General features: G+C 35.1%; 1 long non-coding RNA gene across 1 annotated transcript; it reads left to right on the top strand.

Moving 5' to 3' along the window:
- Positions 1-7,820: 7,820 nt before the first annotated feature.
- Positions 7,821-9,440, top strand: LOC128620394 (uncharacterized). Its single transcript, XR_008388135.1, has 3 exons — positions 7,821-7,876; positions 8,220-8,287; positions 8,685-9,440. It is a non-coding gene; the product is annotated as an uncharacterized LOC128620394 (long non-coding RNA).
- The last annotated feature ends 733 nt before the right edge of the window (positions 9,441-10,173 follow it).

Raw genomic sequence — 10,173 nt, 5'->3', positions numbered from 1 at the left:
ATTTTTGGTTGGATATGTGTGTACTTTTATAGTCAGGGTTGTATGCGTGTGTGTGTGTGTGTGTGTGTGCGGGATTGCACCGGAAATAGTGCAATAGGAAAGAACATGTAACGATAATTATCATTACCCTTTTGACCTAGGCCTGACTCAGGAGTGTTAGCCTAGACAGGGGATATGCGTGGGAATGCACATGACCATACTATGTATGAATACAATATATGTGAACGAACTTGTGTGCATGGGATTGCACCGTAACCGGATTCAACATAATTATATTTGATGATGATGACCTGCTAACATAATTATAATTGATTATAATTGATGATGATGACCTTTGACCTGACAAGATCATTATAATTGATGATGACCTTTGACCTAGACCTGTCAAAACCAATTAGTGATATGTACCATACAAACTGTCTCTCTCTCGTGTGTGTGTGTGTGTGTGTGTGTGTGTATGGTTGGTTCCTGCAATTGACTGACGTACAATCCAGGGTGTATTTCGGGTATACATAGGTGTATGTTGATGAGAGAGAGAGAGAGAGAGAGAGAGAGAGAGAGAGAGAGAGATACTTTGCTAGTTTTTTGGTTAAATGAGTTGGATTTGAGGCGTGTATGGTGTTCTGATGGTTATTAAGGACTGTATTTTCTGGGGGGATGGGAGGGAGGGAGGGAGGAAACCCCTCCAATAATCAGAACTAGCAGTTACAACCCCCAGATATTTATACCATTATCAACTGAAACGTATGTAGAAGTAATTTATTTTGTAACATTGTTGGTGTTTGACATCAATTGTTAGTTTGTCAAAATAAATCAGATAAAAATACTAAAATCCCCCCTCCACTGCGCAAGTTGATATCGCCCAACTATGTCCTCAGAGCACAATGCTTGATATTTAATGCTTGATGCTTGATCTAGCTAATGACACGCCACATATATTGTAGCTAGCTAATTCATTTTAATTTAGCCATAAATATCAATATAACAAGTTAACGGAAACTGCCTTGAGTTATGTTAGCTAAGTTTTATTTTAATAATTCCCATTATTATCAACAACAAGTTTGTTCACAGTAAATGATGTGCAAGTTTTAATCAGTTACAGTGTGCATTCATTTGGACTCGTATGTCCTGTGTAATTTGTTTTAATGAAAAATAAATTAAATTAAATGATCATTTGATCATAAATACTTCTGAATGATAGATAGATAGATAGATTAGACAGATAGCTGGATGGGTATATAGATAGAAAGATAGATTAGCAGAGGATAATTATGTAATGACACTGCAGATATAACAAAGATGTTTTTTTCTATTTATTATTATTATTATTTTTATTTAATTAAAAATATCGGGAAGCATACCCATTCACACTTTAAGAACCCAATATTCAAACCAAATTAACGCCCATGGCTGTACATTACGTATGTGAGCTTAACTGCTGTACTGAGCTGCACGCTGTGTGAAGAGTTTAGATAAAGTGAATATAGTATTGAGAAATGTGTGCAAGTAATTGTAAAAAATGGAACTGATCAGTTTAAAGAAATGTGTACATTGTGTAGTATTACTCTCTCCAAGTAGTCTTTATTTTCAGATGTAGTTGTAACATGGTGTCTAACCACAACTGTTTAACTACAAGTAGATCTCTGGGATTTAAAAGATAAAATACACACACGATCACAAGATAGTGTAACACACACAGTAGTTAGGAACTGTGCTGAGAAACTAGAGATTAGGGTTTAAATGTACTGAGGCATAAGTATTTTCATAAAATTTCATTTTGAAATGTTGTACTTCATATTGTATTCAATAGATTCTAAGATTTTGTATGTTTGTTTCTGTAGGCTGTGCTCTCTCTGGTGATAAACAGGTAGATATCACAGGACACACAGGTGGTTCAGTGCTGTTCCCCTGCTCCTGCTCTGACCTGGACACCAAAACTCAGAAATTCACCTGGTGGACCTACAGAACAGGACCTGGGACAAAAGTGTTAAATGATGAACACTACCGTGGCAGACTTCAGCTGTTTAATCACATTTCTCCTGCTAATCTGTCTCTGCTCATATCTGACCTGAGAGAAGAGGATGCGGCAGACTACTGGTGCAGCACTGAGAAGGAACACAGAGACATCAAGCTTCACGTTAAAGGTAAAGTATTTAAATACACAATAAAAGTTGATATTCAGTGAAAACACTGACTTGATCAGTGTTCAAATGAATTATAGTTAAATATGTAACAAAATGTCTTCTCCATGTACCATAACTGAGGGTTTTACACTGAGTCATTTTGTGACACATTAATATCAAGTTATAAATGACAGTAAATACTGATTATGGATATCAGACTGGCCTGAAACGTTGGACTGGTATCAGATTGGATTTGACATATTTCTCAGTCTAATCTATGATTTATTTTGGTAACACTGTAGTGTTTATAGAGCTACATTACACCTGTTTAATTCCTTCATTACAACTGGCATAAGCCTACATAAACATTTATAAAAGCTTCAAAAGGTGTCAGTAGCCACGTTTCCATCCAAGGTTTTTTTTTTTTTCGATGAAAGCTTTAGCGCATTAAAATGTTTACTGATATAGCTGATGGAAATGCAAATTATTGATCAAATTTCACAAGTTTCTACATAATATTTGTACTCTCTCCATATTACAAAGATTTGAGGACACGTGGGATGCAAAAGTTACACAATTTGCTGTATGCACAAAATTATGTATGGGGACAACTCAAGGTCAGATTTCTTTTGAGAAAAATAATTCTTTTGACAAAAATTTTTTTTTCACATGACTATATATAGTCAAAAAAAATGTGTTTCCCCTCAAATTGTCATCTCATTGAATGGTTGTGATATTATCTTATTTTATAAATTGTCACCTTAATGTGTTATGGGTGGGTGGATTACACGGTCGCCGTGGTTGGGAATGAACTTAAAAATGGTAAGAGTGTTTGTGCTCACAGTTTTTATTTTTATCTTTTTATTTTTATTTTATACCAATGTATCTTTGTACATTACCAGTGTTTGCAGTCTCAAATAAACATTTGATCCAAAAATACAACAGTCATTAGTTTTAATAAGTTTTGTGTTTTCAGTAGGAAGAAGTGAAACTTCAACACACTCGAGGAAAACAGACACAACACCTCCATCAAAACCGCCTCAGAGTAAAATAACAAACTCTCCACCTCCACTATCCTCAACAACACTGGAACAAGGTAAACAGCAAACACACCCTTTAGGTGCCAAAACTTTTCATCAGTGATGAAAAAAAAAAAAAAACATCTGTATTATTACATTTATTTACTGAATTACATATCGGAAACTCTGTCATATTGAATGTATCTATAATAACTCATATAAAGTGTTATAGAAACTTGTGCGTCACTTCTTCATTCTGGTCTTAGCTGTAAATAGATGTGTGTGAATTTCACACCTTTTTCTGCTGTCCCTCTGTCAGTGACCATCTTCACTTCCTGCATTACGCCTTATTAATAGGTTTTTTTTCTTACATGAATTTATCAATCGTGTGTTCTCATTTTCAAAACTGACAACAGTGGTCTATGTGGACTGAACGGTGTATCGCTTTTCAGTGCTTTGATACAAAATCTATTGAATAACCTCAGCTTTCAAAATTAATGAATTCTTTTCTCACTCAAACGTCATAAAAACTCGTAGAACCCATAGGGGACATGTCCCTCACACTTTTAATAAAATGTCAATTCGTCCCCTGCACTTTTCACTGGCCATGGCCAATTTGTGTATCTTTGATTTCTAGATGTGTTCGTGTCTATAAGTCTTTACATGACCTGATGTTGCATTGACAATTGGTCACTCACATCACGTGTCACACCCATGCTCACACACACGCTGAGCGCTCAGAGGTCGCCATGAGCTCAAAAGGGCAATAAAACATTCTCTCCTTTTTTTTTTTTTTTTACTAAATGGAGCAGTGTAAGTTGTTTTGGCGTGTGGTATTCGTGTTGCACAATGATGAATAATTTGCTACATATTTCTTTTTAAACACTGCCTATTTCCATTTATGAATAATTAGCTAGATTGGATGGTAATATTAGCCGACCCACAGTCCCACACAAAATAAAAAAAGAGCTTGACACTAAAAAAAAACTGTTAACAGTAAAATTGATTGCATGTTATTGTTGATATAACATGTTATTGTACTGATATAAGGTCTCCTTACAGTGACATGTTTGTTAGTTTAGTTCAATTACAGTCTTTTTGCATCAGTGTGGTTTGAATGACCTATTTCTTTGGTCTGTTGAATAGAATAAAATAGAATATAATCAAGTAGTGTGAATATAAGTATATATTATATACTGTGTGCTATGTATATACACAATACAATGTACACTAAACACAATTTGCAATATTTAAATAATATAGTGCAATATACAATATAACATGCAAGTACAGAATCATAAATTGCATATTAAGCCAATTAAGAGCAAGAAGAGATAAAACTCATCAATTAGACAAAGTTCAGAAAAAATACCCTTTACATTCTGTCCTCCAGCACATCTGTAATGATGTCTATGCCCCTGTGTGTATCTACAGCTTATTTAGTTTTCAAAAACTAATCAACTCCATTTTTAACTAAATCAAACAATTAAAAAAACAAAGTTACTTAAAAAAATTTATAACAATAAAAAATTATAATAATTAATTATATTGACAATTCTAAAAACACTCCAGTATGTGGACTGGCTAAGATAACCTGCCCCTATTTATGAGTGTGGGTGTGTGTGCATGCATGCGTGTGTGCGTGTATGCGTGCGTGCGTGTGTGCGTGTGTGCGTCCGTGTGTGTGGTTCCCTGCAATTGACTAGCAAATGTGTGCACGTGTGACTGTATGTATAACAAATTTACATATTTTTGTTATTTTCTGGGAATTTCTATGGTTAAAGTTTCCTGTACTTTGGATTTACTTCCTGCTAAAAGTCATTGTGTTGTGAGTGATAAAGCGTTCTGTTCAGAGAGCTAGTTTTCTGGTAAAATGAGATGGTTTTGTGGCGTGCATGAAGTGTTTCGATAGTTATAGTACATTACGGATGTGAGCTTAACTGCTGTACTGAGCTGCACGCTGGTAAAGCCAACTGTGTGAAGAGTTTTGATAAAGTGAACATAGTATTGAGAAATGTGTGTAAGTAATTGTAAAAATTGGAAACTGATCAGTTTAAAGAAATCTGTACATTGTGTAGTGTTACTCTCTCCAAGTAGTCTTTATTTTCAGATGTAGTTGTAACATGGTGTCTAATCACAGCTGTTTAACTACAAGTAGCTCTCTGGGATTAAAAAAGAAAAGTACATACATGATCACAGGATAGTGTAACACACACAGTAGTTAGGGACTGGGCTGAGAAACAAGGGATTAGGGGTTTGAGTCCAGCTGATGATGATCCACTACTGACACTGTGTGTTTAAATAAAACTCTTAATGACAAACTGGACAATTCCTTCAACCTCATGACTTGTTTTTTTCTCTCACCATCAGATGTGAGCTTTATATTAACAGACGTGAACGTTTCCTAATAAACCAACACTAAAATATGGTACAATCCTAACTAAACTAAATATAAACAAACAAACATAATGATCTGCTTGCTGCATGTACCAATTCTCAAATTATTCCAAACTAAATTTTTACAGTCAGTAGTAATAAAACAGACACATTTCATGATTTTGGAATTAAATGTACTGAAGTATAAGTATTTTCATTAAATTTCATTTCGAATTCATATTGTATTCAGTAGATTGTGAGTTTTTGAATGTTTGTTTCTGTAGGCTGTGCTCTCTCTGGTGATAATCCGAGAGAAATCACAACACACAAAGGTGGTTCAGTGATTTTACCCTGCTCCTGCTCTGACCTGCACACCAAACCTCAGAGATTCACCTGGATGAGCGACAGAACAGGAAATTTAAAAGAACTGTTAAATGATGAACACTACCTTGACAGACTTCAGCTGTCAAGGTAGCTGTCATTTCTCCTGCAAATCTGTCTCTGCTCATATCTGACCTGAGAGAAGAGGATCATGGAGTCTACAGGTGCAGCACTGAGAAGGAACACAGAGACATCAGGGTGTATGTTAAAGGTAAAGTATTTAAATACACAATAAAAGTTGGAAGAATTCAGAAGTCTTCAAATGAATTGTAGTTGCATACAGTACCATCCACTAATATTGGCACCCTTGGTAAATATGAGTAAAGAAGGCTGTGAAAAAATTGCCTTCATTGTTTAACCTTTTGATCTTTTGTTAAAAAAAAAAAAATCACAAAAATTATCTGCTCTCATGGATATCAAACAATTGCAAACACAACACAGGTGTATCCAAAAACATATCTTTGTTAAATATGTGTGTTTTATATGTGTATTACAACTGACATAAGGCTTCAGTAAGTATCAAAGTCACCTTGTTTTTTCAGTTTTTAAGTTAGGTTAATATCTGATACATCAGAATTAATTTTAATATGACATGAATCATTAAAAACAAACTCACTGTAATTTACAGTCAGAGAAAATCTACATAACACACTTTACATAATAATGTAAAGAAAGTCAACCTGGAAAACTTCATAACACCATTTAATGTCTACAGAAATCTGTCACTAGACTACACGTTATATCAACCTAACATTTACATTGATTAACACAGTCTGTACATCAGCTGACGCTTTAGGAAGTCTTTTAAATACATGTCTTTATAAATATTTATTTAGGTTCAACTCAGTTGTTATGAATGGTTTATGTAGGTGTCATGTAGCCCTATGAAGATGTCCGTCAAGTAATGTCTTAACTTTATTTATAAGATAAGGTTCATGCCATAAACATGTATGTTAATAACTATTTTTTGTTTTTATGCAAGGTATATATCTTAATTGGGATTATTATTTCTAATTGAAAGAGCATCATTAGCTGAAATGAAATTATTAAAGATTATTAAAGATTTAGCAGTAATTGAAGTAAAAATAAACCAGTAAAGGTTCACTGTTGGGTATCAGAGTCCTGATATTGGATTCATGTAGAGAATTTAAACAGCTGATTGGCACATCCTTTAAAAACCTCTTCTGGTTTGCAGCAGAAATTGTGATTTACAAGCAGGGAATATTAATTAATTGCAGTACTTCTATTATTAACTGTAAATGTTATGTTTACAGGCTGTGAGCTGGTGAAGAAGACAGGGTTAGAGGACATGACTGTGTTCACAGGAGAGTCTGTAGTTCTGCCCTGTGTCTGCACTGACCTACAGGACAAACCAAATTCTGTAAAATGGGAGTTTTCAATACCAGCAACTCGAATCAATCACTTTCAGGAAATTTACCCTGAACAGACTGGACGTCACAGAAACAGAGTCAAACTGGTCAGTAACAACGCTCCAGGAAACCTCTCTCTACTCATATCAGACCTGACTGAAGAGGACCAGGGACTCTACAGATGTTCTGTACAGGACGATAGCAGAGATGTCAGATTATATGTTAAAGGTACATGTTTTCATTAGTGACTGTGAGCATGCTTTACTCCAGTGTCATGTGCCATATTACTAACAGTGATAAAAACAGTCATTAGTTTTATAAGTTTTGTCTTTTCAGTAGGAAGAAGAGAAACTTCATCAGAACCACCTCAGAGTAAAACAACAAACTCTATACCTGCATCAACCTCAACAACACTGGAACAAGATAAACAGCAAACACACAGCAGCCTCCCTCTAGGTGCCAAAACTTTTCATCAGCAATGAAAATACACATCTGTATTATTACATTTATTACCATTTTGGTGTGTTTTATTACACAGTTTTCAGCATTCTGGTTTTATTGTTGGTGATACCCGGTGTAGTGGCATTTATTTGTTGGAGACGTAAAGGTACAACACACACACACACACACACACACACACACACACACACACACACGTGCACACAGAGTGATAAACTAATAACTGATTTGTGATTTTGTGGAGGTTTTTTTCCCCAGTACAATTTCCACATATTTCCTTTTGGGAGTCAGTTCAAGGCAAGTTAGTCAGTACTTCAGTAAGATACTTTCACTGCAACATAAAGTTTAAAATGTGGTTCTTTCCATCACTCTGTGTTAATGTATGTGAGTTGAAGCAGAACAGCAGCCTCCACACTTTACCTGATTACTTCAAATAATGAAACTGTGTAGTTTCCATTAGAGGTGTGATTTCTGAGGTCTTTTCTCTTTAGGAGGAAGATGTGGAGAGAACGTGATTACTGAAGGACATCCAGACTGTGAAGTAAAGCAGAAGGATCAGGTTAGTGTGCATGCAGGCCTGAGCTCAGCTGCATTTTTATTATTATCTTTAAGTCTTTGAGTCCTATTGTTTTTCTAATTTTATCTCCAGTCAATTCTACATGGCTTCTACAGTAACAGTTATAGCAGATTTGTTTCTACCTTTAGAGGTTTAGTTGTATTTGTGATACACTGCAGGTAACACACATGAAACACACATGCTTTCACTGAACAGTGAGTTATAGGAAAATATCTTCTGCTGCTTTTATCAGAACAACACATGGTGTAAAGAAAGAAGTCAGATTTGGAGATTTGTTTCTTTACATGATTTTACTTGCTTTTTGAAGTCAACAGTAAAAGCACTAGAAATTGGTGTGTGTATGTTATATGTATAATTTTCATGTTCTGTCTTTCCACAGACTGAACCTGATGTTACTTACTCTACTGTAAGCCACGTGAACACAGCCGGAGCAGCACGGGTCCAGATCAACGCTGGAGACAAAACTGAATATGCCAGCGTTATAACAAACTAATCCACAGTAAATATACATAGATACACTCTCAGATATTATATAATAATAATAATGAAAACATTTATTAAATACACACCATGGTAAGCATGTTTTTCCCCAAATTGTGTTTTTCATGTTTTTCTTTGTTTTTTTCAAGTAAATAGCAGATTCAGATATATGCATGCATGGGGGAAAGGGGGCGGGGTTTCCAGAGTATTGCATTACATTTATCTATGTTAGCTAAGGGTATTGTTCCTCATTTACTTTGTGTGCTAATCATTAACAATTGCTGATGGATAATCTTGCAGAAGTATTTAGAGCGTACGCATCATTTTAAATCTTATGTGTATCATTCTTATATCAGAATAAGAAATGAATGTAGAAGGCTTTTATCATCATCCTGTTTTGTGTAAGAAGACTCCTATATCTGTTCTTGTTTGTGACTTTTAAAGTCTGCTGAGTTTGGGTAAAAATAAAAGAATGAGAATCGATGCATCCGACTGGAATGAATGTGTATTTCTAACCTAGCTTTTGTGAATGTTTCCTAACACTCCTTGCAATTATCATTACTGAATTCACTTTTTCAGGACTCACACAGTTAGCAATCTGAGTGGATGTAGCCGTGGATCAGTTTTCATTACACTTACACAGACTTGTGGCACTGAATATAATGATATGAATATACAGTATATAATATAAATAGCTTTATTCAAACTTCATGAATTCTGTTTTCTCTCAAACTCGACCTCCAGCAAAACTCAGTACATCTACAGCACTTTTTCTTCATGTTTACTTAATATTTACAAAACTGCTGAATATTGGTTCAATATGTAACAATGGGCTCTCAGGAAGGTTATAGGACTCCATATACATGAGGATTATTTATACAAAATCAGGGTTAAAAAGCTCCAGCTCAGACACCAAAAAACACTGAGCAAACACAATTAAAAACAATTACTGTGCAGATTGAACTTGATAAGAAGGTATGAACATTTCAATTATGTTGTTATAAAAATGACATTACTTAGGGAAGTGTTCAGTGTAGAATACAACTAACTGCACTAGTCAGTGTTACTAGTTAGTGTTACTAATTTAACCACCTTATGAAACTCCAACCAAAAAAAAACAACAAAAAAAACTAGTCTTAGTGAAGAATGATAATGAACCTACAGGTATAGATGGCAGCAACGACAAACAACAAAAATGATTACCAAATGTGGCAGGGTAAGTGATTTGGCTGTCCTATTGGTTCTGCTTGGGATATGGTTTCGGCAGACCAATAGGATGAGAGCTACCCGATTATTTAAGGACCCTTATTTTGGTAAGCAGATAGGTGTCTTGGTGATTCCGAGTCCCTCGTTGGCAGGAGATGGCAGAAGGAAGTGACGAATCAGGA

This window comes from Ictalurus furcatus, chromosome 2, assembly GCF_023375685.1.
Source record: "Ictalurus furcatus strain D&B chromosome 2, Billie_1.0, whole genome shotgun sequence".
In the NCBI taxonomy this organism is placed as follows: domain Eukaryota; kingdom Metazoa; phylum Chordata; class Actinopteri; order Siluriformes; family Ictaluridae; genus Ictalurus; species Ictalurus furcatus.
The sequence above is the reverse complement of the archived record's forward strand: the minus strand, read 5'-3'. Positions and strand labels throughout refer to the sequence as shown.